At 36.9% G+C, this 19,974-nt stretch overlaps 1 protein-coding gene and 1 long non-coding RNA gene across 14 annotated transcripts in view; one reads left to right on the top strand and one right to left on the bottom strand.

Annotated features, from left to right (window-relative positions):
• Positions 1–19,974, top strand: part of Pcdh15 (protocadherin related 15) — a 1,206,525-nt gene that overhangs the window by 325,550 nt on the left and 861,001 nt on the right. The gene's annotated exons all lie outside the window — the stretch shown is intronic.
• LOC116074379 overlaps positions 18,082–19,974 on the bottom strand; it is a 10,839-nt gene continuing 8,946 nt past the window's right edge. The window contains exon 3 of the long non-coding RNA XR_004112191.1: positions 18,082–18,750. This is a non-coding gene — a long non-coding RNA (uncharacterized LOC116074379). The remainder of the gene's footprint in view (positions 18,751–19,974) is intronic.

Here is a 19,974-nt window from a genome sequence, read left to right on the forward strand (position 1 = left end):
AACCCCAAAGGTATCTGCCAGGGTAGTCTATCTCCTACCTATCTCAGGATCTCTTTGTGTGTTCTAATCTCCCTTCAACTTCCTACGAGTCAGTGAAAGTCAGACATGCTATCTAAGGGAGGTTTTCTCTCAACAAATGATATAGAACAGACAGCACAACACTTCCCTCCAATCTTCTCTCCATCTTTATATTAACCAGTAAAATTCCATTTAAGGGTCAGTCCACTGTTGCCATTCAGAGATTTTGCATTATTATGAAACTCGTATTTTATATTTTATTTAATATCCATGCTATGCTACTGTTTTGACTTTAGACGTCCATATAAATGTTTAGCACAGTCATATACCTTATAATTCTTGGATATTTCTGGCATGCTACTGAGTCTAATATGCTATTTCGGTATGTTCTGCAATGAGATAGTTTTCTTGCCTGTTTTGTACTCATTTAAAGTTTGCATCATATCTGAAACTCAATGGCCCATGGGCGATGCAGTTTTAATTTTGAAATTCTTTGCTGAAAGAGATAATCATAATTATATTTAAAAACAAAGTGGGATCTTACTGCCAAGCCTGGAGTCTGTCTTCAACGCTGAATGTACCGTTGAAGATACGAGCCCTTCTTTGGTTTTATGGATTCTCTCTGTCCAAAGGAATTTAGAAAGAGAAATGTTTTTACAAGGAACTTTTACACTTTTAACCAATCACTTAAGAAAGTAAGTGATTTATTTTATTACTTGACCTTTGTACAATGACCTTTACTTCAAGGTATGGAGTGCTTTGGGCCTGGAGTAAAATATACTCTGACCTCCTTATAGATGTGCCTTGAAACTTTAGGATATTCATCTTCTTAGTTAATATAGGACATTATTGATTATGGGTTTTTTTTTTATTCTAAATATACTAAGGAGGCAGGAGAGATGGCTCAGTGTCTTAGAGCACTTGCTGCTTTTGCAGAGGATCTGAGTTCAGTTCCTGACACTGACATCAGGTATGTTACAACTACTTGCAACTCCTGTTCCTGGTTATGCAGTGCCCTCTTCTGGCCTCCATAGGCATCTGCCTGCACATGGTGCACAGACATACTCATGCATACACACACAGTACTAAATAAGTAAAATCATTTTTAAAGTCATAAGTTTCCACTCAGTGCATTTAATTTTTGAAACATTATCTAATCTAATTTGTCCCATTTGCCTCATGAACTCATCGAGACAATTTTCTACTGGAGGATAGGTAATGAACTATCTCACAATTCTTTTCTATTTGGTCATCATTATGTTAATGGTAACCCGAGCATACTAGTGTGTGGTGAGTTCTTGCTCCCGGATTTTATTAATCACTGTGCTGCTTAGTTGTTTTGTACTTGACACAAACCTAGATATGCCTAGGAAAAGAGTCACAATTGCATCCATCAGATTGGACTTGGGCATGTCTGGGGGGGGGCATTTTCTTGCTTGCTGATTGATGTGTGTTAACTGACTCAGAATCAGACTCTGAGGAGTTGTAGCACTCCTAGCAGATGGGCTTGGGCTGTATATGTAAGGTTACTAAGCAAGCCAAGTGGAGCAATCCAGTAAGCAGCACTCCTCCATGGCCTCTTCAGTTTCTGCCTGCACGTTCTTTGAGGTCTTGCCCTGGCTTCCCTTGATGGCGGTGTATAACTTGTAAGATGATACAATCCCTTTGCTCCCCAAGTTGTATTGGGTAATGGTAGCCTATCACAGCAGTGGAAGCTCTAAGACACGCACCGTCCTAAAGAATCCAGTACAACAAGCACATTTTGTTCTCCATGTACAAAGAAAGTACAGTTGCACCTGGGCAGGATAACTGTTGCTGCACAGACATCTGTCTACACGAAGGATCGTTACTCTCCAATTTTATTTTCCTGACAATTAACTGTTGTAATATTAAAAATATGGGAGGAATCAAATTTTGAGAGTCATCAATTCTTCAACGAGTCAGGTCACTGGTGCATGTTACATGCAACGGGGGTATTTTCCAATATAGATGGATGCTAATATATAGGGCTCTGTGAAGTAAATCATCACCAGTAACACAGCTTGTAAGTCATCTCATGGAACATTTAACAAGACAGGCCATGTTGGAGTTGTAGCTTAGGATGCAATTAAAAGGATTCAAATCAGTGTAGTAATCAAAGAAAACTAGGCTATCAGTTTGAGAGTTGGGAGGATGGGAAGGGTTGGAGACGAGGGGACATGACAGGCTCTGGGGGCGGGGAGGGAGAAAAGGTAAGGAGCAAAGTGACATAATAATATTTTAATTAAAAATATAAAACCATTAAATAAAAATAGATAAAAAGCATCCAAATCAGACTAGAATGTAAGTGGTATTGTTTCCAAATTATATATATTCAGAGTGTTTGGGCAATCTCTTAAGATGCAGTGATAAGTTGAGCCTGTAGTTTTTCTAGAAATAATTGAAGAGGCACTTAACTCAGGCAGGTATGTGATAAAAACAGGAACCTGAAAAGATGTTCAGCAACATCAAGCAAGCCTAGATCCATCTGGAAATTCCATGGAGTAAAGTGCCTCTGGTGGTTTCTTAAGACCATGAATACAACCTATCTCATGGAAGAGATGAGACCGTTCGACCTGAGCCATCAAATGCAGGGACTTTGCCTATGAGGTTAAGAGGTGGAGTAGCATTGGATTTGGTCCAGAATTATAAATGAGACTCCTTGCCCATTGACTTTCTGTTTGGCTCACTCCCATGAATCAGGAAATGCTCGTGGCAGCCTCTTCACACTTTCTTACGCAGAACCTTGGAGAAGCTGCTAATAGTACTGCGCTCTAAACTAGCACACGCGAAGCAAAAGGCATCATGATTTAAAACAGAAATGGTTTTATTCTTTAAAGATTTACTTTTATTTAGTTATGTGGCTATATGTACAGGTACCTTCAGAGACCAGAAAAGCATGTGTGATCCCTAGGCACTGAATTTGCAGACACTCGTGAGCAGCCTGATATGAGCACTTGGAACTGATTTCCAGACCCTTGCAAGAACAGTATCTTTTCTTAAATGCTAAGCCACCTTTTCCAGCTTTAAAATAGATCAGACATGTAAGAGTCTTGCTTGTGAGGTATATGTATTTATTATCTATTTTTTGACACTTATTTTGTGTGTGTGTTCCTTTCTTCATGGGTGTGGGATGGGCTCCTCTTCATCAAGCCGTTCATGCAGAGGTGAGAGGACAATCTCTGGGCATCAGTTCACACCTCCCATCTGGTTGAAGTAGGGGGTCCTCTTCTTGTTTTGGTCACCGTACAGCTTAGTCCAGGATATATGTAGATGATTCTCCTATCTACACATCCCATCTGCTGGAGTTCTAGGATTACAACCATAGCTAGCTTTTGGCCTGAGCTTGGGATAAAAATCGACAGGATGTACTTAGTCTTGCAGTGTCTTAAGGTACAAGGGAGGTTGGTACCCAGAAGGGATCACCCCCTACTCAGAGATGAAGAGGAGAGGGTAAGGGGGCCCGTGAGAGGGGACTGGGAGGAGAGTGGGGACTGTCATTGGGTGTAAAGTGAATAAATAAATTAATTAATTAAAGGAAAAAATTCAGAACATTAGGCTTGTATTGCTAATACTGCAATCTACTGTGACATCTCCATAGTCTTTATTTTATCAATTTAAGTATATGTTAAAATCACATACTGGTGTGCACGCAAAATATATTTTCTTTACAGCCAATAATTTTTTTCTTTAAAATATTAACAGGTTCTTATTCTCCATAAAAATCTGTTTTACCAAAGTAAAGATAATGCAGGAAAAGTAGAAGTTACATTTGTTATAGTTAGTTTATCACAGGGCACATGGAGCACTGCCATAAATAACTAAAATTTTCTAGCAATCTTTGGGAGTCTTTTCAGATATAGACATCTAAAACCATGAGTTTGATATATTTTTTAACTGCTACTTACTGACAAAATCCTTCCTTTTCTCAGGTTAAAAACCAGCCTAAATTTGTTGTACCCGTGTTGGAAAACAGTTTCATGAAAAATAATAATAATAAAACATGAGCGTGGTAACCTTCTGTGAAGGGAGATACACTGGGTTGCTATTCTTGTTGACTTTTTCATTTACAGCATCCATTACAGTTCCATTTAGCTTTTAGATTACTTGTCTGGTAATCACAATATCAGAGACCAAGCTACATAATGTGTGTTATTGAACTACCATTTTGAACTTAATTTCACATTAAATTTAACTAGAAGGGAGGAAGGAAAAGAGAAAGGGAGAGTAGGTTGATTATGGGTATGTATATGTTCACGTGCTGACTATGTTTATGCAAAGTGACTTATCTCAGTCCAGCCTGTTGGAAATGTATGATTGACACACTCCCTACTATGTAATAATAGATGTATAATAGCTGAAGTGGCCAAAGGGAAACCACACAAAAACCCTCATTTTATTAACAGAACATTATCGTTGTTTAGTTCTTCTTGTCTATAGGAGCTGATTCATTGGGAGGGGAAACACTCAGATATTTCATTTACCCTCCAGCAGCCCTATTGCCAAATGTGTTATGGGGAATAGTGAGGTGTCAAATATTCCTTGAGAAAGAACATGGTATTCATGTTAAGGTGACATATGTGACAAACACAAACATATATAATACTCATGGCAGTGTGTAGTTGCTTTTAAATGGTGTTATTGGTCCTTGAATAATCTTTGTTGTTAGTTCTATGGGAAAGAACCTAGAATGATCTTTTCTATTATTTCTCTGGCTCTTTTTCAGGGTTCATTTTTTTCCTCCACAGTTCTGTTGATATCTTGAAATCTGCTTGCTATCAAAACTTGTGAAAATATTAGAAACCTTTGCGTTCTTCTTGTGCGGCACTGTAGGCGAACAACATTTTTCCCTGCTGAAGTCGATGGGTTCTTCTAGAATGATTTAGATGTCATCATGTTACATTATAGGAAGCTTTTTAAAGCTTATTTTCTTCATTTATTTTTTAGGTAAACTTTTTAAAGTTCTTCAAATGGTCTGTATCAAGATTTCAGTGACCCCAGGGTAAAGCAATTAAACTCAAATAATTTGTCTATCCCCTTCTTGAAGGACCTAAAGTTATGTGCTATTTTTAAGTACAGGGTAGCTACTAATCTAGCACATTCAATTGCTATGAACCAAACAATCACATTTTTGACTTATTAATGTAACTATTTAATGCTATTGATTATTCTTTTAGTTATTACATCAATGAAAATTGGCTACAAAGCTTTGAATAAAATAATCAATACATGCTTTTAAAGAGTTGGTCTTGTGAGGAAGAGAATCAACAAATTATACACACACACACACACACACATACACACACACACACACACACACACACACACACACATATATATATAATTATTAGAGCTATTAAGGCAAATAAGGAAAGCAAATAGAGAATAATTATATATAAAATTGAAGAAGCAATCCTTCATTTTAAACCAAACATAATTGAACCATGGATCATTTTGCTATACTTAAGAACAGTGCAATAAAAAGTAAAATAACACAATTTATATGCAAATAATATGATTTGGCTTTCACCCTCAGATCAACGGAATCCTATTTGTTTTAAAGTCATAGCACACTGGGAAACTGCTGCATTTAAGAAAGTGAAAATATTTACATTAACCGTGTCCTTGCATCCTGTGTTCCTATAAACTCATTAAAGCTTAACTCTCTCTCAAAATCATTTAAGGGGTGAAGTGTTATAGGCCAGACCAGACACTAACTCAAGCAGTGCAAGAACTTGTATTGTCCGACTCTAGACTTTAGGCATCCAATATTCCGGAGAAGTCTCTGATGGACACCATGGATATCCACAAGTTACATGTGTACAATGCAGTAATGATGCAGTATATCCTCCTCTGAATTATAAGGTCACATATGGATTAGTGTGTTTATTTAACATCTACATTTTTCTTCTATGGTTTTCATCAGTAGCCTTTGTTTTGAGATTACAATCAAAATGGTTATGTCAAACAGTTCACTTACTTGCCATTTAAATTGCTTAATATTCTAAGACAGGTAAATCCATCCACACACACACACACACACACACACACACACACACACAATTTTCACACCCTCAGAATATATTGCCAACTTTTCTGGAGTTGGAGGACCCAAAGTTCAAGCTATGGACATAGTAAGGAACCTGGCTTGATTTGAATGTAAAGTTGTACCCTTGTTATTACCCAGAAAATGTCTCCTAATGTTGCCTTACTTTAATCCAAGAAAAGGATAAATTATATCCCCTAGACTGCAGTTTCTCCTTAGCTTTGAATATAGTAAGTCTTTCTCAAGCAAAGTATTAAAGTCAAAACTCAATAAAAAATTCTACTAGGGAGAACTATCCCTTACTTATGATCTAGATTTACCCAATGATTACATAAAAAAAAAAACATTGCTATTTTAATTTTGATTATATAGTTTAAGATTCATCAATACTATGTTATTGACTGAGATATGAAGAAAGTTATAGGTAGGAAAAATCCTTGAAATGTATGCTTCTTAATATGTATACTACTGCATTTTAATATTATTCACTTTCAATATTGTAATCAGTGATCTCTCCTGACACCCAAGTACAAAGTTTAGATTGGAGACACTTTCATCCTTTCCAATTGCCTGAAGAGGCTTTTTCTAAACTTAAATTATATTTCAGAGTATTTGGGCTAAAATCTATGACTATATACATTTGGATTATTCAACCAATAAAGGGAGTTGGTAGAAATATATTCTAAAACTCCTCTTCTTTAGAATGGTAATGAAATAAAAATGTTAGAAGCTTTGAGATTGGTTTTGCTTTCATTGAGAAATAATACCTTGAGATACATATTTATTGAAAAACTTTTAATCAAAAGAAGCTTAAGTACTTTCAAAGGGCATGGTTTGGTTTAGTAATATAAGCTAGGATTTATTCAAAGTGCACCTGTTGACCTCAGCTATTCCTGGATAAGGTTAGATGATAGTAAGATCAGGCTGTGCCATGTTATATGACACTATTTCTGGGTAGCCCTGGATAAACACCTACTCACCCTCTTTGACAGGTGTTCTTCTAGAGAGCTCAACTCAGACCAGTAAGCCTCTACCAGGAAGCTCTGCTGGTCTCTGCTTCTTCAAGACAATCCTACTCTTAGTATAGCTCAGCAATCTTACTGTTTAGATATGCTTAGAGAGGGTACAGCCTAGTAAATCTGGTGAACTTCCTTGACTTCCTGGACCCATTAAGTTGTTTACTTCCTGGGCTTAAGGGGTTTCACTGTAGGGGTGGACTGCTTCACTTCCTCTTAGAATGACCTTTTGTATCAGTAACCTCACTTTTAACATCTTCTCTTGTTTTTACCTCCTCTTTGACATCCTGTGCCTGAAGGAGTTTCCATGTAAGATGGAAGGTTTTAATATAGATGCAGCAGCTGTATAGTGGTCCAGAATGCAGAAACACTTGAAATGAGACCCGCAGCACCAACTTGGGAAGTAAAAATATCCTGCTCAGGAAATCTTCCTGGACCATCATTTGACCGTTGGGATTCTGTGGGTTCTTTTTCACCTCACCAAAAGCAAATAACAAAACAACAAATAACAAATGCCAAATGACAAAGTCAAATTGTCTGAAATCCTTCAGACTAGCTCTGTTTATAGCTGGATAACAATGGTTTTCAAGCTCACTTTCCAACCTTCAACTCCTCTAGAACTACATGCCATATGTGCAGCATCAGGAAAGCCCCGGATTACATGCATTTGCTTAATTCAGTGGTCCTATCAGATCTTGGGAATTTTGATTTAAAATTTAAAAGAAGCAGAAAAACAACAAAAACAGTCTACACCGACTAACTACTTAAATTCATTTCCATCAGTTTTCTTCTGAAAGTTAATGTTATTAAAAGTTTTCAAAACACAAAGATAATATTTCATCATAAGGAAGCTGATTCTGAATGTATAGCTTGTTTAGAGAATGTCTTACCATTTGGGTGGCAGGCACAAATAAAATTTTCTTTTTCTCTCTGCTTTCTTGAGGATCTAATGAGAAATTTAGTAAAGTTTACAACCTTTTTTTTTCAATTGTTAGTATGAAGATCTCTCACTCTCACTCCCTCTCTCTCTCTCTCTCTCTCTCTGTGTGTGTGTGTGTGTATGTCTATGTGCATATTCACGTATACATGCACAGATGTGCAAGAGCATATATGCATATGTATACATGGGTATATTTGCATATGGGTGTGTGTGCATGTGGTAGCCACAGACCACTCAGGTTTCATTCCTCAGACACCTTCCAACTTGGTTTGGAAGGGTCAGGCTCTCTCATTGGCCTGAGACTCACTAATCTGGTTTTCTTGGCTACCAGCACTCTCCAGGGTTCCAGCAGTCCCTGCCTGGCCTAATGAGTGTGCTCTACCATGCTGATATTTTTTTCAGGTTCTGAGAATTGAACTCAGGTCTTCATGCTTGCTTACATGACAAGCAATTTATCTTTATCCGCTAGCCCCATATTTTTGTTTTCTGTAAATCTCTGTTGGCTCATTAAATAAAAAGTCACTAAAGAACAAAGCTGTGAGGAAGTAAATGTTTTCTAAGTTTATGGTGCTATGTTGAAAATCTCATCCAAGAAATGGCTCCTAGGATATTTCTGAAGCTAAAACATTTCAAAAGCCAGTAATTATCATTCAGTCTTGAAAGTACCGTCTCACTGTGGTGATTGTGGCCCAAGAATGTGGATTCAGGTGACTTAAAAAGACACATACCAGTACTGAAGCAGTTACACCAATTTCCATGGTCATAAAACAAAACAGAGTCATAGATCAAGCCAATTAGCAGACACATTAATTAAGATATTAGGAAGGTGATTTCCTGGGAAATATGGCCAATAAGGGAAATCTCCTCTGTATATCTCAAATGTTGGTCTCTAATGTCATTCTTTAGATTTGGGGGTTACTGGAAGCTATTGACCTGGCATGAATACTTGTATGGATATACCCCAAATCACTTATACTTAAAATAATGTTAAGACAGGCACATAAAAGGACCATGAATGGTGACTAGGGGGAGTAATGATAGTTGAAGGTAACTTTGCTCTGTGCCTACAATATCTGTATCTACAGTTATGAACTTCTAATCAATTATCCTTATAGAACCTTCAACATAGATATCATCTTGCTTCTGTACCTTTTGTTCATCCTGACCATATCTATTCCAAATATTTTATGCAGCTTAAAGTCTATTTCTCAATCCTATTAATTAGATGTGAGGTCCTTTCATTCCTGCTTGATTTATATGATTCATTTTTCATGATAGAAAAAATGTGAGCCTATGGGTACAGGATCAAGTAGTGAAGATTCAGTCATTCAAAAAGTGGTGCCAGGTGCAGAATTGATCTTTGGACATTGATCATAGGAGGGGGAGAAGAACAAAAAAGAAACCTTACTTACAGGACCAACTTACAATTTAAAAAAACAGTTTCAGTACATATCAACACTACATTATCAGTATTATTTAAGTTTGACTTGGAATATTTCTTTCTCTAAAAGACTTATTTATTTATTTTATGTATATGAAGACACTGTCACTGTCTTCAGACACATCCAAAGATGGCATCGGCTCCCATTACAGATGGTTGTGATATCAGTGGTTAAGAGCATTGACTGCTCTTCCAGAGGTCGTGAGTTCAATTTCCAGCAAGAACATGATGACTGAGAATATTCTTATAAAATAATTTTCAGAAAATATTTAAAGGCAATTCAAATGTGAAACTTTAAGATAAGCACACCTGCAAAAGTACCGTTAATTGATTGTGATTTCAAATTGTTCTGATAATTCTTGGTAACTTGTCACAACGATGCCGCCCATCTGTTTGTGAGGGTGAAAAATAGTCTCCATGATAACTGGATTCTGCCATAGAGAGTCTCTCTAACTCCAGACAATGTAACCGTTAATTGTAGTGCTTCATTTACTAAGTTCCTTGCATTGGAAATCCAAATTTGGGAGGCAAGAAATAAGATGGCTTTAAACATTAAAATGTAAATGCAAGAGTTGATGATCTGAGAACAAAAACCTTGTCCTTTCTATACCATATTTGAGATAGAGCTGATTATTCTTTTAGTGCTGAGATCAGACGCGCACTGTAATATCTAAACTCAGTAACTCAAAATCTGTTGGATTTTGTTTGAACTTAAACAAAAAAATCTTAGAGCTTAAACAAAAGAATGTATTAAATACCAACACAGAAAATCTCTGTAGAAACCTTCTGCACATGCCTTAAGGCTCAGAGAAGGCAACCCCCCTCCTCACATTTCCCTCCCCCAGGGAGGCCAGTCTGCGCTTCATGCCTTTTTAATTCTTAGAGACCCCACTGAGCAGCTCGTCAGGTGTCCTGCTAAGTTTCTGAACACACAGGACAACCAACCATGAACTCATTTTTACCCTGGAGAAAGACCTAACGTATCAAAGCCATGTAAAACCATCACAGATTGTAGAGGGCGTCCTTGTTTTTCAAGTGCCTTTCAAAAGTTCAAAAAGATGCTAGAAGTCAAGCCAGGCTATATTTAAATTCAACCCCAGCTGTGTGTATCCATCTAGAATTCCAACAGAGATCGTCTTTTTGGACATAAGATATCCTTGGAGAGAGCCTATTATTCATTTTTCCTATAAAGATCAATCCATGAAAGTATGTGCAATAACATGCAATGTGTTCAGCATCCATGGAAACTTAGCCATGTTATTTAAAATATAAATCCACTTTCTCTTTTGCCTGTTAACAGTATACATCAGTTCTCATCCATGCCTCTTGAATATAACTATTTCTAAACCCCAGCTTTACCTTCCAGGTACCTTATATTCATAAGCTATACTTCACATATTTCAAGAAAAGACCAATGCCAAAAACAAAACAAAACAAAACAAAAACAAAAACAAAAAACCTTTTGTTTTTCTCCATTATGGGATAAAAGCATTTCAATTTGTTCATCAGGATAAGGCAGTATATTATCATTATTTAATAACATGCAGAGACCCTTGGAAGCCAGAAGAGGGCATCGATTCCCTACAGCTGAAGTTAAGGGCAGTTGTAGGCTGCCCTGGGTAGGTGCTGGGGTTGGGGGTGTCCTCTGGAAGTGTTCTTAACCACTGAGCCATCTATCTAGTTCCCCATCTGTCAAGAATATTGACTGTACTTTTCTGAAAGGTGCATGTTATTAGAACTTCTGACTGAATTTGTCTGCTCATAGGAACAGAATGCAAAGTAATTGGATTATTTAGAGCTCTTCAGAAAATTCAATTTAATTGTTTTTGAGAATAAAATATAATTACATCATGTCTCCTTTCCCTTTCCTCCGAGAAGTTCCTCCCGTAAGCCTTCCTCACTCTTTCAAACCCATGGCTTCTTTTTCATTAACCGTTGTTACATGTATGTGTATATTAGATATATATCCCTAAATATAGTTTTCTCAGTCTCTATAGTGTTACATGCATATATGTTTTCACAGAGAATTTCTTTTGATGAGAAGTGAAGACTACTCTTATATGTGGGTATGAGCACATATGTTCACAGTGTAATCAGGGATTGTACTTGTTTAGTAAGGTGGTAGGTGTCGATGCTCCCCAATGATCCATGATTTCACCATCCCTGTGTAACTGGCTCTATCACAAGGCACGATGTCTCTTTTGCTTAGGTGGTCTTAGGTCCAATTAGAGACCTTTGGTTACAGACGAGATATGTGTGCCACCATAGTACCCTTCAGGTTTTCTTCCATGTCGCTCATTGTTGTGGTTCGAGCGTGTTATAACTGCCCAACACTGTCTGTCCTTTGCTTCCTTCTTTGGGGAATCCTGTATGGCGCCTCCTGGTACTATGAAAGCCAGTTCTAAGGAAGGGAACACTCTGATCAATTCCAGGTCAGGGCCCTCTATGCCTATGTCCTAAGTTTATGGTGTGTCTTCAGCAACAGGGACTTACCTTCTATGTCTATCCACGATCAGGGGCAATAGCAATAGCCTGTGTGTTTGGGGAGCTGATCTGACCAGTGATACAAAAGAGGGTTTCTCATGCCTTGTGTTAGGTTTTTCTTAGGTAGTGTTTGGCCTTTGGAGCGAGCTCATTCAGCCTATTTGAGAAATATAAATTTGAACTATATACATGTAGAATTACATATGTACATAAAATATATATCATATTTCATATTATATGTTATATTATATTATATGTTATAGATTATATATTCATATATTCTTTGTATTGTTAAATAGTTAAAAGTGTGATTCTTTAGGATCTTTGTCAGGCATCCTGACTATTATTTTATTGTTCTCCTTCCTCCTTCTGTATTTATCTCCCTCACCCGATGCCTAATTAAAGCCCCCTCCCCTTATTCCTCATTCCCTTTATAGATGCTTGGATTCTATATTCCTTTCTTTATTGCCAGCCCAGCTTCTACCCCAACAATGATCCCTTTTTATTTTCCTAGTTTCTGCAGTTACTGCAGGCTATGTACTTGCATCTCATGAACTGGAGCTAGCATCTTCCAATACATATTACAAGGAAGGGAAGATGGCAGGGTTTAGTGGGTGGTGAGGTGGTAGTGTGTGAGACCATGCCATCTTCTTACCTCTGATCTTCAACTATTGAAATTGCAGGTGTGTACCAATATGCCAGACTTGAAGATTTCTCTATAGACACAGATTTGTGGACCTCTAATTTAAGCTGAGCTACGATAGATGTAATCACAGACACTAATTCCCCAAGAACCTTTTTTTTTTCCTTTTAAAAATTATTTTATTAGATATTTTCTTTATTTACATTTTAAATGTTATCCCTCTCCTGATTTCCCCTCTCAAAACCCCTAACCCATCCTCCCTCCCCCTGTTTCTATGAGGGTGTTCCCCCACCCATCCACCCCTTCCTGTTTCTTCATCCTGGCATTCCCCTATACTGGGGCATTGAGCCTTCACAGGACCAAGGGCTTCTCCTCCCATTGATGTCCAACAAGATCTTCCTCTGCTACATATGTGGCTGGAGCCATGGGTCCCTCCATGTGTACTCCTTGGTTGGTGGTTTAGTCCCTGGGAGCTCGGGAGGGGGGTGATTGATATTGTTGTTTCTCCTATGGGGCTGCAAGCTCCTTCAGCTCCTTCAGCTCCTTCAGCTCCTTCAACTCCTTCAGTCCTGTCTCTAATTCCTCCACTGGGGACCCCTTGACTGGTGAGTCTGCTAACCAATCAGGTGGCAGGGAAATAGTGGCTTGGGTTGTTACATGGTTCAAGAATGGAGTCCTGTGAGGAGATCTTTGAGTGCTTGTAAGCTAAACAAGAGAGGGTGACCTCAGTTTTCAAAACATAGAAATGTTCTTAGAATATGCTTTCGTGCTCCTCCTAGGTATGGCAGATCGGAGTGCATTTACTTCATATCGCTCATTACTGCTTGCTGCTGTTGGTCAGTTAAATGTTTGCACTATCCTTCATATGCCTCAATGGGAAAACATGTCTTGCCACATGGGGCTCGTCTTTGTGAATACAGCTTGAACTCATGAGAACTTTACTCATGTGATTCTTCTTAACCCTCAGAGTGTAAATTGTCTAGTGATTTGAACAAAGTTGGCTATTGCAGGGAGTTTAATCTGTCTCATTTTAGTCCCCACTCCCCCAGGTTCCCGCCACTAAGTCGAATGCTAAACACCCTTCTGTTATGTTTATAATCACAACTAGTGTGGTCATGAACAGATTTCATGTTGAATCTCGATGTGAAAATGTCAAATCAGGATTTGGTAATTTTTTCCCCCAAACACGTGTAGATCTACTTTGTATTCTAAATCGTGAGAAAGCGCTCAAAACAGGAAAAAGTAAGAATAGATGGGATTTTTGATGAGTAATTCTTTGACGCTTCTAGTCTTTCTTTGATTTCTTATATTTTAATGATATCTGAATTCAGTATTGAAAACAATTTTAAGAAATTGTGGTCTTTATATTAATCTGAAAACCTTCCTCAATGTAATTCTATGATTGAGTCTCTACAGCAATAAAGGTAAAAGTAATGATATTATTTATTGCTGGCCTCATACAAACATCTCTTAGTCATATTGGCTATATGTATAAAGCTAGGAGTCTGTGTTTCATTGGGTTTCGTATTTTCATTATAAATATTTAATGTATGTTAATTGGATACATAAAATATCATTTTATACAATTTTGATTTTTTCTAAAATAATTTTATGTCATTTACTCTGACCTCTATAATACAATCACATTATTCTCCTATGATTTATTTACTAAAGTTTTCTTACATCTATCTACATATTTATTGAGTAGAGATTAAAGCTCAAATTTGTCACTTTTGAAGGATATATAAATGAAAAGCCATTTGATCGGACACACATGCCCACACATGCTCCCAAGCCCTCTACTACTTTCTCTCTCCTCATCATTGTCCTCTACTGTACATGGTCTTGTTTAAAATTGCTTCTCTTGAATACAAACTTGAGACTCATCTATTACAATTTGCAAATATTAGCATAATGATATAATCAGCTTGCTATTCCTCTCCAACTCATATTTTGCCTCTGCAATATAGTTTTATAATCAATGTATAATAACATTGATCCCTAATAAAATAGTATTTGGCTCAATAATGACAAGTCCATTACTTCAACTCTGTGATTGGGGGAACCTAATCACATGGATTTTAGAAAAAGGAACCCCCAAAATTGAGATGTGTGGGTAAACACTTGACAGTCTATACCTTGGGACCATTTTCCATTGCTGGAGCAAAACACCTTGACAAAAGTAACTTAGGAGTAAAAGGTTAATTTTTAACACACGGTTCCAGGCTACAGGCAAGAGCAGAGAGAATGGTGCACGCCTGTCTTATTCAGTTCACCCTTTCTGCTTGCACGGAGTCCAGAACCCAGGAAATGACGCTACGTACCGCAGCATCTTCTCACATCCAATAAGTTATCAAGACAATCCCCACTAGATGTGCTCAAAGGCCAACCTAATACAGATAATCCCTGAGACTCCTCCCTTCCCAGCTGATTTCCACATTGTGCCAAGCAGCTAATTAAAAGTGACCAGCACATCCCCCAAACTGGAGCACCTCTTCCTGATGTACACTTATGGAGAACAGAGAGGTAGAGATGACCGTGACATGCAGAGTTTGACTCTATGGGAGAGATCCTTTTGATTATCTAAAATAAAATAAAATAATGAAATGAAACAGCTCTGTGTACATGCGGTAAGGAGATAACATGGTGAAGTCTTTGTTAGTTATTTTATCCTCAAGACTGCCTGAGCAACAGTTCTTTGAGCAAGAATTTTCAACACCTTTGTTTTTCATTTTACTTTATGTCTCATTTAATGGTGGTGTGCTACTCAATGTGTTTTGTTAATTACATACTGTTTAGAGAAAACTGCTACAAGTAACATTAACAATGGTTAGCCTCCACTCTGCCTCTGCCATGAAAAGGCTGTGAGTCATTTTTCTTTTCTACTAAGCAAAATGTACATATTCTCTCCCATACTTTCTTTGAAAAATGATCAATGCTTGAATAAAATTTACACATAATTTGCCCAAACTGTTTTGTATTTGCATATATGCTTATATTCTAATAAATACTAATACAGTACTTATTTCCTTATTTCCTCTGTTTATAGCACTTGAAGTTGACTTATTAAATATGTCAGTGATCCCATCACTTGGGGATGCAACTCCTATAGCAGATGTGGTTAGGTCGCAGTTAAGCTGGTTAAAAATAACCCAATGCCATAGAGCGGATGTTTTAATTTGTGTTATGGACGTCTGGTAACTATAACCATTACCCATGGGAAGGTACTTACTTCTAGCACTTAAATGGAAATGTAGTGAATATAAATCAACCTTTGATTAGCTGGCTATTTGCAAATCTACAAGCAATATAAAAGAGAAAGCATTTAACCAAAGTATCTACATCTCACAGATGTGCTTTTATTAGGCCAATAAACACGAATCATATGGGTAAATTGTTCAAATATAAAACATCAATTTATAAGCAGCTAAGGTTGTGCATCATTTCTTCCACTAATAAAAAAAAACTGTTGTGAGTTTAGAAGGGTCATCACTTTAATTCGGTAGAGGTTTTATCTTCTGAGATAATTTGACCTGCATTCTACTCTTAAAATTTCAGATTATTATTATTTTTTACTCCTTTACATATTTTTTCTAGTCAATTTTATTTAAAGCAAACTTGAAACAGTAGTATTTTAATTAAATCAGTAACATAATACAGTCATATTTGTTGAATGCCTGAAATATGTAGGTGATTCCATGGCTAATTAGGAAAGTGCTGACTGGCTATTTTTTGTTTTAATTTAAATCCACAGAGACAGTTTATAAGTTTAAAAAAAAAAAGGAAAGAAAGAAATGGGAAAATAAAATCTCCATGGGAAAAATGTTTGCCAGTCAACACAAGAAACTATGTTTAAATATGAATAACCCACATAAAGGATACAGTACCTCATACCTGTCATCTATTCTTCCTACAGTGAGAAAGGAGACAGAGCCTGGGGAGTCTCTGAAAATCTACCAGCCAGATAGTTTGTTGTATACAGTAGTGAACAACTTGATATCTTCTCTAAAAAGGTGCAAGGCTAGGGCTATATAATCATCTATGGTGGTCCCTTGCATTCAAAGGTACAGAAAATACACCGATATACATTAGTCAAACACACAGATAGCTTGTCTTTTATTACTTTGTGGGTTCCTCATTTTTCCCACCTTTTATCTGCCCAGTTTCACCCCCATCACTTGAGAGGATAGAGGAGAGAGAGGTAGAGAGCTCTGAATCTAATTTCTTTCTTTTTGTTTCATCTTTGAGCATGACTACTAACAAACCACAACCTATCTACCAAATGACCACCAACCACCTACCTACCCCACCTAACAGGGCTCTGGCATTTATATACTCTCTGAAAAATATCAAGAATTCCAAAAGTCACACAATCGCAGAAACTATTTGCAGCTGGCAAAACCCTGCTTCTACTAGAACACAAGCCAAATCATCATCAACTGCTGCAAACTAGCCCCGTGTCCCCACACCTGACATTAAACATATTCTTATAATATATTGCTGTGCTTTTATTAAGAAAAAACAAATTCCAGAAGTCTGACTACACACACACACACACACACACACACACAAACACACACAGTATGTTTGTTACATAGTTTCATAACAAAACCATCACCAAGGTAATCTCTGGTTGTACATTTGGCAGAAGCTAACACCTTTTGCTCAGTCCTTATAACAATCATCCCTGTCTTTCATAATCTGTCCTCCATATGATGATTTCATCAACTGGTTATTCCCATTATAAGCTTGTATGTTTTCTTTTTTTGTTTTTTCCTCTTTGGTTTTTCGAGACAGGGTTTCTCTGTATAGACCTGGCTGTCCTGGAACTCACTCTGTAGACCAGGCTGGCCTCGAACTCAGAAATCCACCTGCCTCCCAAGTGCTGGGATTAAAGGCGTGTGCCACAACTGCCCGGCATGTTTTCCTGACCTTTTTAGGAAACAATATCTGTATGCCATGCTTGGACACATTACTAGAATGTCTATAAGTGTACAAATTCTGCTGATTTATAACATAAAGGAAGTTACCTGTATAAACTGTTACACTGAAATTTACAGTTTGCAACATTTTCATGACTAAAGGTTAAACTTACCTTTTGCTTCAGGGTGGAAAATAATTATAGCTTTTAGAATCCTCAACTTTGAAGTCAGTCACTTTTTGTTTGGTTGGGTTATTTTTTTTTTTTTGAAGATTATCATCCTTGGAATTTTCTGTGTATCATTTCATATATGACAATTTGTTCTCTCTGAGTCCTTGGTTTTGTTTTTCAACAGAGTAGACTCTTCTTGGTGAAGATGAAGATACCAAACATGAACTTTCACAGACTGAATTTTCTTCTATGAAGCTGGTCTGTCATGTGTAGCTGACCTTTTTTATCTTGGTGTGTTCTTTTTCTAGCATAAATTGTTGCAGACATTTGTTAACTAATAGAAATGATCCACCAACAACATCATCTCATAACACATTGAAATCCCAGAAGACGTTGTATATTTATTTATAAGATAATCACAACTTGTTCTTTGTCCAAAGGCTGAACCTACCCATTCAACCCCAGGAAGGTCCTTCAGTAGCCTACAAACTAACATCATTGGATCAAATATATCACCATTGAAGGAATGAAGATCCTCTATTTCAATATTTGTACAAAATTTGTACAGGCATATAGGTATGGCAGGAGACTCAATTGACTGAAACACACAATTTTTAAAAATTTTCTTAAAATGTTTATGTTGTTTGCTTGTTTAGTTCTGTGTTGCTTTGCTTTTTGAGACATAATCTGATATTGTATAACAAGATGGCCTGAAATTCACAATTCAGCTTCAAACACTTGGTAGTTCTCCTGACTCAATTTCTCTTATGCTAAGAGTACAGATATTTAGCAAACCCAGATAGGGGCTGGTGTATCCAACGTTGATACTGAGCCAGGCTAGGATCATGCTCACTTCGATGGCTGATCAAATTAATTTCTCTTCTGTATAATCGTCTTTTGAAACTGTGGTTACCAGAGAAGTTTATTCTTGACTTTCCTTCCATTGAGATCTTCTTAGGGCAAGAAGTTCTATACAGAGTTCTTTGTCCTTGCATGAAGGTACCGGGTACCGTGACTAGTGCTAGATAGCCTGACTGTCATGATAGGATTATCTGTGTAATGTTTGGAGGATAACAATAATTAGAGACAGTAAGAACAAAAACAAGCAAGCTCATATTCTGCTTATTAATACAAATAAACCTTTGTTCACTCAAGAACAATTTAAGCCAAAATTTATCCTGCATCTATGCTTAAGCACCTGGATGATGGTTTACTTTCTAAGTAAATGCCCTATAGTGTAATCACTTTCTCTTAGAGAAGTCACGTGTATTTCAGAGTTTTACTGAAAGTTCTTCTTTTCTTTTCCTTTTTTAAATAGGAAAATGATACCTGTAGAGCATTTGTTTTCTCTTAGAATGCTTTTTCAGGGCCTCCCTCCTACTGGATTTATCTTTTGTTGATATAGTTAAAGTGCCAGATACCCCTACTTCATTATCTGCTGTCTTCTGCATATACAGATCTTGTGTGATGTATCCTTTAGGCCAGATTTTTCATATATAGAAACATTTTTCATTACTAAGCCAAACTCTTTGGTCTTTTATAAATCTGTTTAGTACAAACACAAATCCCCAACCTTGGGAACCCATTAGAATACATCTAGGAGCCTGAATTCGGTATCTATGTACCTAGAAAAGCCCACTTAATTGGCCTAAGGTATAGATGTTTGAAAACTGCACATATAGCAATGATTAAGAGCAACCCTTCAAACAATGTTTTAGGACCTAGACTAGATTTCAAGTCTTTATACTTGAACCTCATCTTTAAGGCTTGTTTTCAGTTACACCACTAACTAAATATTATATAGATTACAGTTTAGGTTCTTTTACCCATATATTCTACAGAAGTAAAACCAGGTACCACTTGGAAGGAATGCTGATATGTTTTTTAAACATGAGTTTGAACACAAATTGAAGGATTTATACTGAAATGTCTTCACACAAATCTAAAAAGAAAAATAAATTCCCAAAGCAAAGCCAGAGTGAGTCATGATTCTATAGTCTTTAACACCAGTATTTGAGCTCCTTAAGCAACAAGTGTGAGTTCAAAGATAGGTTAGACTATATAAGGATCCCATGCCTCAGTATGTAACAAAAAAGCATGTGCAAAACAGGGAGTAAATAGACTTAATAACTTTGCTTTAGGCATATACATATACACACACATATATATACACATAATGTATATATATATATACATGCATACATATATGTATATAGTAACATATATGTATAGTAACATATACATACATATATGTATATGTATATATATACATATAT

This window comes from Mastomys coucha, unplaced genomic scaffold, assembly GCF_008632895.1.
Source record: "Mastomys coucha isolate ucsf_1 unplaced genomic scaffold, UCSF_Mcou_1 pScaffold3, whole genome shotgun sequence".
NCBI lineage: Eukaryota > Metazoa > Chordata > Mammalia > Rodentia > Muridae > Mastomys > Mastomys coucha.